At 45.2% G+C, this 16891-nt stretch overlaps 1 protein-coding gene across 1 annotated transcript in view; it reads left to right on the forward strand.

The window, feature by feature from the left end:
- The window catches only part of TTBK1 (tau tubulin kinase 1), a 124023-nt gene continuing 107132 nt past the window's right edge, over positions 1-16891 (forward strand). Inside the window, exons 1-2 of the mRNA XM_085313470.1 lie at positions 1-70; positions 7414-7548. The gene's annotated coding sequence lies outside the window, so the exon portion shown is untranslated. The remainder of the gene's footprint in view (positions 71-7413; positions 7549-16891) is intronic.

The following is a 16891-nucleotide window of genomic DNA, read 5'->3' on the forward strand; positions in this document are numbered from 1 at the left end:
GCGGCACTGAGGGCACGGGGCATGCGCTGCCCACGCCGGCCTCAGCGGGAGGCGGCAGCGGCGGGGCAAGGTGAGCCGCTGGAGCCGCCGGGGCCGCGCCGGCCGTTGGCGGCCGTTGGCGGGGGGAGGGGCGTTCCGCAGGCGGTCGCGGGGCTGGAGGGGTTGCGGGCCGCGCCGCGCCGCGCCGGGCCTGCGCGGGGCATTTCGGGAACTGTAGTTCGCCCCCGCCCGGAGCCAGCGGCGAATGGGGATGGAGCCCGCGCCAACGACTCGGCTTCCCAGGATGTCCCGGGGACTGGGCGGGCCCGAAGCGGAGCGACGGGCCGGCTTCGCCAATGAGAAGCCGGGCCGGGGTGGGGCGAACCATCTGCCGAGAGGGGCGGGGGATGGCGTGCCGGCAGCTGCAGTGCAGGGGCGGACGCGGCCACCTCCTCGGCGGGGTAGGCGGGGCGGCCCGAGGTGAGGGGCCGGGCCGGGGAGGCCGGGGGCAGCGGCGGCGGGGGCTCCCCGCGGCTCGGTGCCTCGTGGCCGGGCTGGCGGCGGGCGAGCAGGTGCTGGGCTGCAGGCGAGGCCCCGCGGAGGCGCCTGGGCGGGGAGGAGCCGCGGACAGGGCGGTGGGATCGCGGGTGGGAGCCCACGCCTGCCCCCCCCCCCCCCGCCGCCGCTCCTCCGCCGTGGCCCCGGGCTGCCGCGGCAGGGCCTCACCCGTCACCTCCGGCGGTGTCAGGGCGGGCCCGCGGCGGGGGCGGCCCAGCGGCCCCCCTCGCCTCGACGGGGAGGGGGGGGGATGCTGAGGAGCGCAGGAGCCCGCGGGGCGGTGGCCCGGGTGGTGGCAGCGCAAGTCGTGCGCGGCGGCCTGGGAGGGGGACAGCGTCGCCCGACCCTCCAGCGGCATCAGCAGCGGCGCCAGCCTCGCCTCGCGGCTCGCCTCGAAGTTTATGGGCGAAGCAGCCCACGCAGAGGGCGTTAGCAAGGCTTTGTGCCAGTCACAGCAGGCCACGACCCGCTGGGAAGCGTTAGGCAGGTAAACGTATAGAATATACCATTTTTTTGCAGCCAGGCCAGGCCCTACGTGTGAGGTAACGAGCATTCCCTGGTGTATCCATAGGTGCCTCCTGAATGCTAGGCAAATAGGCGGTTTTGTAGGGGCTTTGGGGGAGGGAGTTTTTTCCCTGTGTTATCTTGGGATAGTCATCTGACGCTTGGGTTTGAGGCTGATTGCTGAGAGTTTCTCCTCATTAGCATCCTTGGGGTAGGAGTTGTTACTGCTTCAAGCGTAGCAGAGTTTTCTGTAGATTTTTAGGCTGAAGTCTCATGCCATTGTATCTTAATTGTTCATACTGCCCAAACTTGTGTTGGCAGATGTATCTCCAGTCGTTATGCTTTCCCTATGTGCAGGGAGAGAAGGTATCCGGCAATCTGGGTCCAACTCGCCGACAACTGTCAAGATGAACACCATGACCTTGAGTTGGATCTGGTATTTAACAAGGAACTAGAATACTACATGAGGCACTGGAGTAACAGAGTCACACATCAGTTTTGCTGATTCAATCAGCTGCTGAGCTCAAGACCCCCTGCTGTTTTCGGGGGTAATTTGTGTACTTGTTTGCTGATGTGGTGTTATTGAGCAGTCTAGTACAGCTGTATAATAAATTGTTTGCTCTATATTTTTGAATTTCCTTCGGCTTCCAAGGAGAAAGATTTGATTGACGGAAGAAGAGATTTCTTAATTTTACTGTAGCAAATGATTTTTTTTATATTTTTTGTATTGTCACTGAAAATGCTACCTTTTAACAACAGATTTCCTTAGCAAATCACAGCAGAGATTTTGTGTATGAGATAACTTTTATCTTTTTCTTTATATGACAGAAATTTAGTCTTATGTTGTATGTGAGATGAAGTATGCTACTTGCTACCTCCACGCTAATGCTTCAGGCTACTGTGCCCATATAGATGCTGTGACTAAAAAGCTGTGTGCATCAGTACTGTTAGGGTAGTCATTACCACATTTCAGTCTCTTACCTTCTTTTGAGATTATTTCTCAGTATTATAAGGGATTTTTTTTTAGGATTCTTGTGTGCCTGTGGTCATCCACCTGTGATGCATTTGAGAGGCAAGATCAGAAACTTTTGAAATATGATGTTTATTGTTTTGTGTCATGTTTACCCATTTTACTTTTGTGTTCTACGTGCTTTTGCATGCTTTATGATAGATCATATTCATTTAGGAAAGGCCAGAGTTATTCATCTCTGTCTAGTGAATTATCATCTCCTTGTAGGTCARTTTTTAGGATCACAGCTTTGGGTTAGGTTTAGCTCAGTTGGTTAGAGCATGATGCTAATAATGCTAAGGTTGCGGGTTCGATCCCCATACAGGCCACTCGTTTGAGAGTAGATGATCTCCAGAGGTCCCTTCCAACCTTACCAATTCTGTGATTCTATGAAAAATGTTGGAAGGGACCTCTGGAGATCATCTAGCCCAACGCCACTGCTCGAGCAGGGTCACCTAGAGCACGTTGCACAGGATCACATACAGGCGGCTTTTGAATATCTCTGGGGAAGGAGACTCCACAACCTCCCTGGGCAACCTGTTCCAGTGCTTTGTCACTCTCAGTCTCAGGCATACCTGCCTGCTCTGTTTTCTTGGAATAGCTACCGCAAGGAAAGTCAGATCCTTATCAGTGTTCTTGGGCCTCCAAAATAAAGTGTGTTTGGTGTAGGAAATCTATTTCAGCAGCTCCTAGGACTATGTCAGTGAAGTGTTCCCTTTCCCCCCAGACCATGTATTTATTTCCCTGCCCTGCAACCTCAGCATTTCTTTTGTTGCTAGATGAAAGTACAGTGGTATAGCCAAATGTATCTCCATACTGCAATAGGGAACCTGAAGCCCTTCTCTAAAGCAGGCTGTTGGTACTCAATGTTTTCTAGACCAGAAGTGATCAAACACATCTAGGAAGAGCTGTATCCCTCTTTCTTATTTATCTTTAGCCTTGAAATCCCTCCATGCTGTTTCTTGCCTTCTACAGAAAAAAATGCCACATCACTTTATAGCCCACTAGGTAGCCCCCTGCACTCTCATGAGTTTTGCTGTAGACTCTCCTTTCCAGTTCTCCAGTCAGTTTTCTATCTTAGTCTTTTGTATCTGTGCGTGAGGTCCAGATGAATTCTGCAGGAACAGTTGTCCTTCCTGGGAAGGACCTAGCTAAGGTTTGTCTGCCAGAGTTTTCGTGTTGACCTTCCAATAATGTTGGTTCACTTGATAAACAGTCAACGGAGCAGAAAACAGAAAACGGGCCCTCATAGGGGAATATGTATTTACAGAATCTACATGGGCTTTATAAACTGTTTTCTCATTTTTTAGGGTTTATTGGGTTTGTTGGCTTCTCTTCCTCTGAATTTGCCCAGGATTTGCTGGAGTGATTGCAGAAGCATCAGCTATTGAGCTGTCCATTGTACAAAAGGAAGCTCAGCTGGTTTACTGAAGAAAATACAGAATAGGCACAACTATTCTCCACTTCCTTCCCCACCTCCCTCAAAAAGCAAAGAGTAGTTATTTCCCCTGAAACCTCCTGAAATGTCTTTTTGAGACGTGGTCCAATTGGAATAAATGTTAAGATTGCTCAGGGAGCGAAAACAGAAAGGCCAGCTGTGGGGCTTTCCTCCCTAGAGCAGAGGAAAAATATGAGACTCTATTGTATATTTATTAAAGCCTAAGGAAAGAAAGGTGGGAGGTGAAGGAGATGACGTGATTTATACGTTATGCCCTTGATCCCTAATTGAGATCTCCTTGACTGTAAGAGTCTCACCAGATGCAAACAGGGCAATGGTAGTCCTCGTCCAGGTCGTGCAAGATCARCTCTCGATGTTCTCCACAACAGTGACTGCAAATAGCCTATGTATCACGCTGTTGAGACCCTTGACCATTATGCCAGAAAATGTGGGAAATCACCCTAACATTAACGACACAATCTGGAACTCAATGTATATCAAGTGTTGTTTGACAGATGAACTATTCAGCTTCTTGGAGAACAGCAGATAAGTCAGTATATTGGGCTTAATGAAAAAAAAAAAAAGTCACCAGAGCAGCTTTTTTCCGTCAGACTTGCAATTCATTTTCACCTTACCCAATTCCGTATTGTTTTCCATTAAGTCTTGTTTTTGTAGTCTGCAGTCTTTTAGTCTTTTAATTTGTTAGCCTGAGTAACTTTGTGTGTATACACAAGGTTTGTCATCCCATTGGCAATAGCAGTCTGTTGTAAAACTTAACTCTGTGTTCCTGTTTGTCTTCCTCTGTTTTAACTGATTATTTGTCTGAGAGAAACTTTGGTTTATCCTGTGCCATATTAATTTTTAAGGGCCTTTGATCTGCTACCGCACCTAGATGGCTAGACTATGTAGATATACTGTTTATTAGTGGGATACCCCTTATCTGCATGCTTGTTGAATCTGAGTCCTTGCTAATAGGTCTATGAAGTGTGACTTCTCCCATCTCTCTGCCAGTTTTATTTTTATTTTTCATTTCTCTGAGCATGTCTAGTGCAGAAGTAAGACTTTTCTTATTTTCCAGATCATCTGCAGAGCTCTTTAAAGTAAACAAGAAGGAAAAAAATCCTTTGCGTCTTCCCTTATCTTTTCTCTGTGCAGTCTTTCTAGTCCATATTCATCTGCCATCCAGTAGATTCTGTGACTGATCTCTGATCTGGTATGTGTGAAAAAACATGTAGTTTTTGTATCTTTAGTGATTTGCTCCATCTCTTCATTTTTTTTTCTTGATGATTTTATATGCAAGTTTGAAGCACTGGTGATGTTTTCTGTTTTCTTCTTTTGCTTGCATCTTCTATTTGTTTGTACAAGAACTCATTTAGAATTAAAATCAAGCAATTTAAAAGTACCAAGGAGAAGCTGACCTGGCTAAAGACAAGCCTTTTTGATAGGTGGTGTGCTTCTGCTCTGACTGCAGTAGTGTGTCAATGAAGTAGTGTCTAAGCAATAGCGTCGCCTCCTGCAAATAGTTTATTCTCTTGGCTCTCTTTTTAATGTCCTTCATATAGTACTTACCCATCAATGCTGTAGCAGATTTTTCTTATCAAAAAAAAAAAAAAAAAGATTCTGGGTTTGAAGATAGTGTTGTTAATATTACAGAATGCTTCTTAGTAATATTTTGAACCAGGTCGCATGCAGTCCTAACGAAGAAGTCAGGTATTGCTTTTTCTCTCAAAAAATGCTTCTAGTTGCTGTTTAAAATTTCATCTTGGTCTCATGTCCTGATCTCCATGAGAAAATTGAAGTTACACACTGTTGCACATTTTGTAACCTCTGTTACCTCTGAACCTTCTCTGTTCTCCCTCAGTAAATCACGATTGCTGTACTATTCTGGTCAGGTGGTCAATGGTGTAGCTCTACTACTTACTTTTTCAACTTTGTTTTGATACAGTTCATTTATCTATGTCATTACAGTCTCAATTTTTTTTTCCTTCAGTATGTAGTGCTATTCCTCCACTTGTTTGAACTGGGTGCTTTTCTGTGTACCTCGTACCTTGGAAGGCTAGAAAATGCAATTCTTTTTATCAAGTTCCTGAGGTACCTGTTGCTTAAATATTCCTTGAGTCTGTTTTTTCTAGTTCACCCATCTTACTTCTTAAACCTGTTTCTGTACAAACATGAAGGCATATCTACATTTGTTCATTTTGGGGGCTCTCATTTAAATACCACATACTACTAGAAGTGCTCCTAGCTTTTTTTTCTTTCTACCTTCTAAAATTCCTATTTTTTTCTTATCTTACATCAGAAATTACAGAATTGGGGATTTCATCTAGGTTATCATTCTTGGCCTTTATATCACTGGAAAGCATATGGGACATGCTTTCCAGCTGCTCTCTGGTGCAGYATAAAAATGGCTGTGTTGGATTAGGCCACAAAGCACGTTTTCCTGTCTGTGACGATGACCACCATTGGATATCTGCGGGGAGCATGAGTTTAGAGCCAGTGCGGTGGTGCCCTTTTCCAGGAGCCCTTTCTCAGTTCCCAGTCATTTTCCGTTCAGTGACTCGGTGCCAGAGATTTTTGCCTTTGTGTTCAGTTGTCCTCCACTGGTTGCAGGAGTGGGGGCTGTTAGTTGATTGGTTTTATCCTGTGTATTTGTCCAGTTGTTTTTTGGCACGGTGTGAATGTTAATCTTTACAGTGTCAAATAACAGGGCGTTGCACAGCTGTACCATGCTCTGCATTTGTTTCAAACCTTGCCCGATGCCATTTGTTTAATGCATTTGAAGGAGCAATGAACAGTCATTTCTTGTTCATCTTCACCATGCTGAACCTATTTGAGGGGGGAAATGACTGAGATCTATACAACCAGTTCTTCTTGAGAGTCTGTTTTCCAGTAGCCTCTATGCCACTTTCGTACCTAACTAGCAGGTCTCCACACTGTCCTCTCACCTCAGAAACTCAGCTTTCTAGATGTCTGTCTACTGAGCCATCATTGCAGCCTTCCTTTTCTTCTCTTCTTCCAAGTGGGAGTTCTTAGTGCAAGAGTATAGCTTACCATCATCTGGTGAGAAGGTTTCACCAACTGCTGACCACTGCTAGTCAATTTAAAGCCTTGTTGCCACATGATGTTTCCCCTCCTTGGCATCACTGATAGTCTGAAGGTGGGAATATAGCTGAAGTTCCCCTTCCTTCCTCCCCAAAACCCTGAATTGTTGCAGCTCAGCCATCTCTAACCTGAAAAAGCAAGACTTTGTTTCTGAGGACTGAGGTGCATGAGTGCGTGAACATCTGTTTGGAGGTACATCGCTGTACATGCAGCGTTTGAAGTAGACTATAACTATCTCACCTTTCTACTGGACTGCTGCCTGCTTTTGAGCTCCACTCTAGGCCTTTTCAGAGGTAATGGGGACAGGAAGGGAAAAATAAGAGGTAGTTAATTCTGTTGTTTCCCTCTTCTTTTAGCATAGTGGTTTTTTTTTTTTTTTTTGGTTCACTTCTGGAGTTAGGGACTAGGAAGTCCATAGTCTTGTTGACCTGTAGGCAAATTATCCTTTAAATTCTTGGCACTTACTTTGCTTACTTAAATAAGGAGGTTGTATAGCTGTATAGTTTTTACCTGCACATAGGTGTCAGGCCAGTGTTCCTTCTAACTGGATGCTTCATTAAATTGCGTGTTTTGCTTCCCTCAATTTATGAAAGAGAGAGAGTTGCTTGTCACTGTGCGGAATACCTCATTCAGAACATAGGAGTCATCTCTGGGGCAACACTGTGTTACGAGATTTAGAACTCTGTGTTTAGATTACATGTTTTTAATTGTTTAAATAGAATCCAGATGCTTTAGATTCTCAGACTTACTGGTTTAGGGCTTATGAAGTAAGTTATCAAAACTAATTGATTCCTTTAAATTCTGTTTTCCTTGAAAAGAAAAGTTGGCTTCAGGCAGAATTACTCCACTGCTTTGCAACAGAAGTGGCTACATCCTGTGATCTCACGGAAGGCAGAGGACTTCCTGCTATCAAGAGAGAGGTGGAGTGCAGCTTGACAGAAGCTGAAATGGATCTGAGGTACTGTTACTTCATTGTGCTAGCGCTTGCATTTAACTGACTCTACAAAGGATCAGTTAAAAGAGCTTTAAGTCAAGGAGATAACTGTAATGATAAGGAAGAGGAATAGACTTTCTGTCTGGGACAGGCCACTGAACTTTCTCATGGCGGGGCCCTGGGTGCAGGAGCTCACAGGTGGCAGGGGAGGGAAGAACTGTTTTTCTTCATTGCAGGTAGTTTTCAGATTGGCTAACCAGGAACCTGAAGCTGTGGATCCAGGATCAATCTATGCTTGTAGACCTCATGGAGGAGGGACTGTAGGTAATGCGTTGTACTACTGTGCCACTGATTCTCAACTGTTACTCATTAGTATCCAAGAACCATTCTCCCTCCATCGAAAAAGTAGGGTTTATAGCAGCTAAAGCATATCTTTTGAAAGGTATCCAGCATTGATCTGAGAAGAACAAGAGATCTAGAATGTATCATCTCCATTGTTCTAGGTGCTTTCTATAAGGAAAATTGCCATGAAAAACAAATTGGAGTTGTCTAGCTTCAACTTCAGCAGAAGATGAGCCAGACTGGGAGCCCTTTAGTTTCTTAAATTTTCTCCATAGGGAGATACTTCTACACTAAATTAATTTACCTCTTATTTGCCTTTTGAATGAGATACATAGACTTTAAAAGAGTTTAGCTTTTTTAAGTGGCTAGAAAGTCATTTTTCAGCCTTTCAGTAACCATTAGATGCAGATGCTGGCATTATACAGTATTCCACTCTGGGTCTCACCAGTGGTAGACAAGGGACAAGGATAGAATTGCCTTGCTTTTCTCTGCTTTTATCTGTAGCAATGCTGTGCCTGTAGGCATGACTTATATGCCTTATGTCCTGTATGTCTGAGCTTGAGTTTGGTGGTATTGAGAGGCATTTTGTATAAGATGCACTTTTTGTTTTTGCTTCACTCTTGGCTTCCTGTATCTAACTGTATCTGAGACTCAGGTTGGTGAATGTGTATTGAGCAAAGATGAGGCTTAATGGGCTTTGTCTTTTGAGCTAGCAGGAGAAAAAAAAGAGTAAAAAGTGTAAATTGAAAGTGCAGGCAGTCAAGTGTCTTCTCACTCTTACAATAGCTAGTACAGGGAAATAATGGGAGGCATTTAGAAGCCTTAGGCACTTAGAAGCCTTGGGGCTATCTGATTGCTTTGGTCTTTGCAGCCTATTTGCAAGTTTTCTGCCAACTCAGGAGCTGATATTTTTAGTGCAGTTGCTGGTTTTTCCAAGCATTTTTTTTGCTATTGCTATCTGTGTTTCTCATTGTGATGAAATGATTTCTCTTCTTCCCCCGCCTCCATCTCTCCACTCCAACCAGCCTTGGCTGCATTTGAAGTAGCAGTTTTTCTGTCTGTGGAGTATCATTAAAAATGCTCTCTGGTAGCCAGCTTACTCTGGCGTTTTGAGCATAGAATGCGTAATTACCCTTCTCAGGCTAAGATCAGTTTGAAAAATTATGAGCACTTGCCCAGTCAGGTACCTAATGTAGTTTTCTGTAGGTTTAATACAATTATGAACAAAATTGAAACCTTATGTCATATTTTCATGTAAAGAAGTCTCATTTTAGATAGCAATAGAGCTGATTTATGCTGCTTTTTTTAATAGAAACAAATTCTGACCATCTGTGTTCTGTAATAGGAAATTCTCAGTATCCAGTAACCTAGTACAGCTCTGGTAAATTAAGAATCACAATAAATACATGTATTGTAACAATGAATTTGTCCTGAAAAACACATTTTGGAGTGGCTTTGCTAGGAATAATATTCAACGGACTTTTCTGTCAAGAACCACTGTTGTAATATTTTGAAAGATTTAATAGTAGAATTAGAAGATATATTTTGTATGTACAAAATGTATGTACAGACAAGTTTGTAATGCTCTTTCATAATCTTGTCGTGGCAGGACCACCATTTCTCCTTTGGAAACTAACTTACAAAGCAGTACAGAAAGAATAAAACAGACCTTACTTGCATGTAAAAGAGTTATCATATATTTTTTTAAGATATTCAGGCAAAGAGAGAAATAGKTGTGGGCAACAGCCATTACCTGTCTTGATTTATTGCTTTTTTTAATTGGTTTTTGTTAATATTAGCTTTAGGTCAACTACAAAGGAAACGAATTCCTCTAGCATTATAGGCCCTTCAAATAAACATGGAATTTGATTTTCTAAAAACAAATTTTACACCTCTGGGGACTTGAGTTTTGTCTTTGAGGAAAAAACTCTGAGAACCACTGTGTGTGATTGAGAATGTATGAGGATTTCCAAAGGATAGCAGAAAAAGTGGGTTAGCTGTGAGGACTTTGGGGCCAGGCAGGAGCCGTCAGCAAACTGAAAACTTATAAGACTGCAGATCACAGAAGGTAACTGTAAATTTGCCAAAAACAGAGGCAGAGGAAAGCTGAACATTTTCCACTGAGCATACTTCAAGTACATAAGACATTTTTCTCAGACAGAAAAAATATCTATAGAAGTGCTGGTGAGAGATGATTTTAAGTGACTAAGAGTTGGCATGATAAAACATTTCTGTCAGTCCCAGGAAATCTCTTCTGGGTAATTATACACAGACTCTGCTGTGATCAGCAGTGGGCTTGAAAACTAGAAGAATTTTAATGTCCCATTTAGTCTTATTTAGTATGATATGACGTGTCAGTGCAGCAAATGGCAGTTGCCGCTTACCCTAATTTTTATTAAATTTCAGAAAGCTCTTGGCAGCAAAGTAATGTAGCAGATCTATAAATATGTGGTTTTCTCTGCAAAATAGTCCATCTCCCAGAATTTTAATAAAAATATCAAATATAATGTCATCTCTGAACAGGAACTTGCTATTGTGTTCCCATCCTCTGGATAGCTTTTTGATGAGTTTATTTAATCTTTTATAATTATAATGACATGCCTCTATGATATAATAGTTTTACTGGATGAGACAAGTACTATTTTCCCTGGGATGGATGTTTAAAATGATTAGCCYCACATTTTGAGCATTTTAATAACCCACTACACTAGGTTAGGCATAAGAACATTAAGTAACAGATATTACTAGTTTACCAAATAGCTATTTGAGTAGGTTATTCATAGAATCGTAGAATCAGTAAGATTGGAAGGGACCTCTGGAGATGATCTAGTCCAACCTCCCTGCTCAGCAGGGTCACCTAGAGCATGTAAGACAGGGTTGCATCCAGATAGTCCCCCCTCACGTTCAGGCAGAACTTTCTGTGCTTCAGTTTGTGCCCGTTGCCTCTTGTCCTGTCACATGGGACAACTGAAAAGAGTTTGTCCCCGTCCCCTTGACACCCTCCCTTCAGGTACTTATACACATTGATAAGATCCCCCCTCAGTTTTCTCTTCCCCAGGCTGAAGAGGCCCAGCTCTCGCAGCCATTCCTCAGAGGGCAGGTGCTCCAGCCCTCTGATCATCTTTGTAGCCCTACGCTGCCCTCTCTCCAGTAGCTCCATGTCTCTCTTGTCCTGGGGAGCCCAGAACTGGACACAGTACTCGAGATGAGGCCTCCCCAGGGCTGAGTAGAGGGACAGGATCACCTCCCTCCACCTGCTGGCAACACTCTTCCTAATGCACCCCAGGATACCATTGGCCTTCCTGGCCACAGGGCACATTGCTGGCTTATGGTCAACTTGTCATCCACCAGCACTCCCAGGTCCTTCTCTGCAGAGCTGCTCTCCACAAGGTCAGCCCCCAGCTTGTACTGCTGCCTAGGGTTATTTTTCCCTAGATGCAGGACCCGGCACTTGCCCTTGTTGGAGCTCAGGAGGTTCCTCTCTGCCCAACTCTCCAGCCTCCCCAGGTCTCTCTGAATGGCAGCACAGCCCTCGTGTCTCAGCCACTCCTCCCAGCTTGGTATCATCAGCAAACTTGCAGAGGAGGCACTCTGTCCCCTCATCCAGGTCATTGATGAAGAAGTTGAACAGGACGAGACCCAGTCCCCAGTCTTGAGCCCTGGGGAACTCCACTAGCCACAGGCCTCCAACTAGACTCCACGCCACTGATGACAACCCTCTGAGCTCTACCTTTCAGCCAGTTCTCAAACCACCTCACAGTCCACTCACCTAAGCCACACTTCCTGAGCTTATGTAGGAGGATGCTATTGGGGACAGTGTCAAAAGCCTTGCTGAAGTCAAGGGACACAATGTCCACTGCTCTCTCCTCATCTACCCAGCCTGTCATGCCATCAGAGAAGGCTATCGGATTGGTCAATCATGATTTCCCCTTGGTGAATCCATGCTGGCTACTCCTGATCACCTTCTTATCCTTCAGATGTCTGGAGATGACTTCCAGAATGAGCTGTGCCATCAGCTTTCCAGGGATGGAGGTGAGGCTGACTGACCTATAGTTGCCTGGGTCCTCCGTCTTGCCCTTCTTGAAGACTGCAGTGACATTGGCTTTCTTCCAGTCCGCAGGCACCCCTCCAGTTCTCCAGGACCTTTCAAAGATGAYGGAGAGCAGCTTGGCAACAAYATCYACCAGCTCCYTCCRTACCCATGGGTGCATCCYRTCYGGGCCCATGCATTTGTGGATGTCTAGCCTGCCCAGAAGGTCTCTAATCCTAGTCTCCTCAATCAAAGGAAAGTCTTCCCTTCTCCAGACTTTCTCCCTCACATCTGGCCTGCCGGAGTCATGACGGCTGCCCTTAGCAGTGAAGACTGAAGCAAAGAAGGCATGCAGTAATTCTGCCTTCCCTGGATCCCTTCTCACCGGGGCCTCCACCCCATTCACTAGTGGGCCCACATTTTCCCGAGTCCTCCTCTTGCTGCTGATGTAGTTGAAGAAGCCCTTCCTGTTGCCCTTGACATCCCTTGCCAGACTCAATTCCAAATGGGCCTTAGCCTTCCTCGCTGTGTCTCTGCAGACTCTGACTGCATTCCTATAATTCTCCCAAGTAAGCTGTCCCCTCTTCCACAGTCTGTGTATTTTCTTCTTCTGTCTGAATTTGGCCAAGAGCTCCTTGCTCACCCACGCGGGTCTCCTGCCCCTTTGGCTGCACTTCTTACTCAGAGGGATGCGCCGCTCTTAAGCTTGGAGCAAGTGATGTTTGAATACTAGCCAGCTCTCCTGCACCCCCCTTCCCTCTAGGGCCTTAACCCATGAGACTCCACCAAGTAGGTCTCTGAAGAGCCCAAAGTCTGCTCTCCTCAAGTCCAGGGTTGCCATCCGGCTTGTTGCCTTACTTCTTTCCTGCACGATCCTGAACTCCACCATCTTGTGGTCACTGCAGCCAAGGCTGCCCCCAACCTTCACATCACTAACCAGTCCCGGTCTGTTGGTAAGGACAAGGGCCAGCAGGACACCCTTCCTCGTAGGCTCCTCCACCATTTGTGACAGGAAGTTATCATCACTACATTGCAGGAGCCTCCTGGACTGTTTGTGTCTTGCTGGGCAGTCCCTCCAGCAGATGTCAGGGTGGTTGAAGTCCCCCAGGAGAACCAGGACCTGTGATCTTGAGGCTTCCTCCAGCTGTCTATAGAAGGCCTCATCGACTTTCTCTTCCTGGTCAGCTGGCCTATAGTAGACAGCCACAACAGTGTCCCCCGTGCCGGCCGGCCCTTTGATCTTTACCCATAAGCTCTCAACTGCCTCCTCCTCCTCCCCGCCTAGGCAGAGCTTGATGCATTCCAGTTGCTCTCTCACATAAAGAGCAACTCCACCACCTCGCCTTCCTGGCCTGTCTCTCCTAAAAAGCACAGAGCCATCCATGGCAGCATTCCAGTCATGTGAGCTATCCTACCATGTCTCCATGACTGCAATGAGATCATGGCCCTGCGATCACACACAGATCTCCAGCTCCTCCTGTTTGTTCCCCACGCTGCATGCGTTGCCATACATGCATTTCAAAGAGGCAGTCATGCCTGCAGGTTTCCCAGAAAGGGTGTAAGGGTGTCACCCATAGCCATGTCCCAAACACACATCCCCAGCCGCATGCACCCGTTGGAGGTCCTGCAACCCAACTTGTGTTTTGCTGTCTACCCTGTCTGTATGACACCCCCCTCCCCCCTCGTACCTAGTTTAAAGCCCTCTTTACTAGGCTGGCTAACCTGTTTGCAAAGGCAAATGTGTCCCGCTTGGTGAGGTGAAGCCCATCTCTCCCCACCAGTTGTTACCCTTCAAACCATGTTCCAGGGTCATAAAAACCAAAACCCTGTTGCCAACACCAATGGCGCAGCCAGCTATTGGTTTGGGAAATCTTCCTATTCCACCTCCTATGCCTCCCCCGAATCGGCAGCAGCAATGAGAAGGCCACCTGGGCTCCCAGACCCTTGACTGCTGTGCCCAAGGCCTGGAAGTCTTCCCTGATTGTCTCTAGTTTTCTCTCTGTATTGTTAGCACCCATGTGAAAGAGCGGCAGAGGGGAGTAGTCTGATGAGGGGACAAGCCTTGGTAGCCTTTCAGACACATCTCGTATCTGCACCCCCAGCAGGCACCAGACCTCTCTAGAGGAGGGGTCAGGTCGGCAGATAGGCACCTCTGTCCCCCTCAGCATGGACTCACCCGCTGCAAGCACTCGTCGCCTCTTCCAAGTGGTCCCGCAAGGCACAGGCTTATGCAGCCCAGTTGCTTCCCTCGAGGCCAGGTTCGGCTTCTCCTCATCCTGGAGTGCACTAAGTCTGCTCTTCAACCATAACTCCAGGTCTGCAGGAGGATTAGGGGCCTTTCTTCTTTTTGTTTGAGAAGCAACTAGCTTCCAGCCTTATTCAAAGTAAAATGCCATTCTCCAAGGATAAGGTCTCAAGGAAGGTGCTGTTGCCTGCAGCTGTAAAGAGAAGAGTGGCCGCCTTTGGAGGAAGATGAGTAAGAGACTGTCCATAAAAGCCCTCTCCAGGCAGAAGGGAGAGGAGTTGCCTTAACTGTTTGGATTATACTGAGGATGAATTAAACAAACTGGCCCAGGATCAGATTTGCTGGTGAAAACATGCCTCTGGGAGATGTCCCTGATGGTRTCAGAAGCACTTTGGGATCAGTACTGGGTTTGACATCATAAATATAACCTCTACTTAGTTCTTGCTTTTATTCAGATATATTTGTTTCAGCTGCTAGCTGACTGCTCAAGCTTTGCAGAAAGGAATCTATACTTAATTTGCAGGTAGATATACTTAAATTGCAGGCTAATGTTTATTGCAAGCAGACCRCGATGTTTCTCTGTTATAGTGGTAAAAGTTACTTTGGTTGTATTATGAGAGGGATTTCTTGGTGTTGGATTTTAATTTCCTGCTTGGATCAAAAATTGGAGCAACTCTGTCAGGGAGACTGGAAGGTAATAGACTTTCCTCTCAAATTCTGCTTCTCTGTTTTTTTCCCTGGCTTTAGTGCTGAGACTGATAGTGGAGGCTTAGGTTCAGATAAACTGCCAATAGTGGCGGCATTCTTATCTGTTGTGCATGCCTAATGATTTGTTTTCATAAAGTAACTGTTGATTCTCCCTGCAGATAGGTGGTTTTGGCCAGGAAATCACTCACTGCTTTGTAATGTTTGCTAATACAGTCCTTGGCAATATGAAATGATGGTTTGGAATTTTTTTGGTTTTGTTTTGCTGAGGTCTTCCACTGGTACTTTTATGTCATTGTGGAGGCCAAGTCCAGTTGGCTGTGCAACCAGGTTGCATAGTAGTGCTGCCAAGGAGCTTCTGCTATCATATTTGTTGTATTTTTGTATGTTCTATTTAATACAGCCTGGTGGTAGCAGAAAATCTGGACCTGTCTCTCTTGATTGCAGCACTCTTTTTTTTTTCCCTTTCGCAATCACATACACATCAGTTATTAATGAAATAGAGACCTTTTAAGGATGAAAAATAGTCCTAGTATCATGCAACTTCACCTTCAGGTTTTTTGTTTTTTCCAGAAATGAGATGCTGTAAAAGACAAATCCAGAATTTCTAAGGTTGATATGCTTGCATGCCTATGAGAAGAATATGTCATAGAGAGGGAGACTTTAAGCTACATTTGCTAGGATTTGAGCCTGCTGTCTAAGCAGGATTTGCTACAGCAGAAGCAGGCAATGAAGAAATACATGTGTCTACAAGGAACAATTGAATACTTTTCAACCTCCTGCTCTCAGACCTACCTTAACAGTGTATGACTTACTGTTTTCAATTGCTATTTTGAGTTCAGCAGAAGATATGATGTATTCCAGAGCTGAAGCATGGTTAGCATAGTGCACTGTATTTCTTAATCAACTTGTTTCCTATACTGTCATATGCATATCTACCATATTAGTAGAATGCTGGTGCATGGTACAACTTATTTATACAAAGACTTATTTTTTTTAATATGAAGGGTTTAATTCTTTTATTGGAATTGTTCCTTGGAAGCAGGTTATGCTGACGTTGACTGAGCTCCACTTCTGCTGCTCAGTTGTCCTTGGAAATCCCACTGTTTTTCCTGTCTTACTTTTAAGCACTCCCAGTCCTCCTTGCTATGGTCTCCTCTTATTGCCTGCCCCATTAGTTTCATTTCAGCTTAATGCTAGTAAACTTGCTTCTTTGTGGGCTATTTTGAACTGACATACATGGTGACGGGTCGTGCTTAAATTCTATTTACAACTTTTTTATACTCTTCCCATTCAAGTATCAGAAAGGGAGATTTAACTGGTTTCTAGACTGCAACTTGCTGGAGTTACTTCCTATATTGTTCTTGCAGATACCCAGTTTTGTCTCACCTGATGAAATGCTGTAGTTTGCATCAGCTTTCTAAAAACACTGTTGGGATCTGCTGTTAAGGGGGTGACACTTCGATCAAGTCAAGAGGGCTTCAGCAGTCTAAGTAAACTTCACTTGTTCTAATTGTTCTGATTTGTAGGCTTCCAGAGGTGAGGATGACCACTAATCACTACACTGAAATCTCATTATGTGGATGCATCAGTAGTATGTACATCGAGTCCAATATTCTTTAGATGTTTTGCTTCAAAGTGGAAATTGGAGCATAACTGATTTTTTTTTTCCTGTGAAAAAACTCCCAAACTTCTCTTTCTTTGTTGTTCCTAATAACCCACCTTCTGGATCTTCAGCTGCTTTTGTATCCCCTGCAAACCAGTGCCTGCACTGTGCTATGATTGCCCTCATGGAGTAATGTCTAGCGAAGACTTGTGAGAGTAGGGAGGTTGTCCTTACCTCTGCTCCTGTAAGTGCTAGGGTCTTTCGTATTCTCATAGTCTTGAAGTTTTAGGACAGTCTGTGATTAAATGATTTTTCTTTAAAAAACAGAAGAAAAACCTAGCAAATAATTCTGCGTAGTATGTGAATGCCATGATGTGCGACTTAGAAGTAGTTCTGTGGGGAGTGTCTCTCCTGTGCAGTGTGCTGTGATGTGCGGGCA

This window comes from Rhea americana, unplaced genomic scaffold, assembly GCF_003343005.1.
Source record: "Rhea americana isolate MKP2758 unplaced genomic scaffold, rheAme1 scaffold_387, whole genome shotgun sequence".
In the NCBI taxonomy this organism is placed as follows: Eukaryota; Metazoa; Chordata; class Aves; order Rheiformes; family Rheidae; genus Rhea; species Rhea americana.